Below are 959 nucleotides of genomic sequence, written 5' to 3' on the forward strand. Positions count from 1 at the left end.
AACTAACCCTCATTCTCACACTTACAATGCTAAGCCTCCCTCTCACACTTACAATGCTAAGCCTCCTCTCACACTTACAATAATAAGCATCATTCTCACACTTACAATGCTAAGCCTCCTCTCACACTTAGGATGCTAAGCCTCATCTCACACTTACAATACTAAGCCTTCTCTCACACTTACTATACTAAGCCTCAGTCTCACTCTTACAATGCTAAGCCTTCCTTTCACAATTACAACGCTAAGCCGCCCTCTCACAGTTACAATACTAAGCCACCCTCTCACAATTACAATGCGAAGTCTTCTTTCACACTTACAATGATAAGCATCCTCTCACACTTACAATGCTAAGCCAGTCCCTCTCATACTTACAATACTACGCCTCCGTCTCACACATACAATAATAAGCCTCAATCTCACACTTACAATGCTAAGCCTGCTCTCACACTTACAATGATAAGCCTCCCTCTCACACTTACAATGCTAAGCATCCCTCTCACAATTACAATATTAAGCCTCCCTCTCACAATTACAATGCTTAGCCTCCCTGTCACATTTACAATGCTAAGCCTCCCTCGTACAATTACAATGCTAAGCCTCCCTCTCACACTTACAATACTAAGCCTCATTCTCACACTTACAATGCTAAGCCTCCCTCTCACACTTACAATGCTAAGCCATCCTCTCACACTTACAATGCTAAGCCTTCTCTCACACTTACAATACTAAGTCACCCTCTCACAATTACAATAATAAGCCTCCCTCTCACACTTACAATGCTAAGCCATCCTCTCACACTTACAATGCTAAGCCTCCTCTCACAATTACAATACTAAGTCACCCTCTCACAATTACAATACTAAGCTTCAGTCTCACAATTACAATGCTAAGCCTCCCTATCACACTTACAATATTAAGCCATCCTCTCATACTTACAATGCTAACCCTCCATTCACACT

The sequence above is a fragment of the Mizuhopecten yessoensis genome, unplaced genomic scaffold (genome assembly GCF_002113885.1).
Source record: "Mizuhopecten yessoensis strain PY_sf001 unplaced genomic scaffold, ASM211388v2 scaffold7441, whole genome shotgun sequence".
NCBI lineage: Eukaryota > Metazoa > Mollusca > Bivalvia > Pectinida > Pectinidae > Mizuhopecten > Mizuhopecten yessoensis.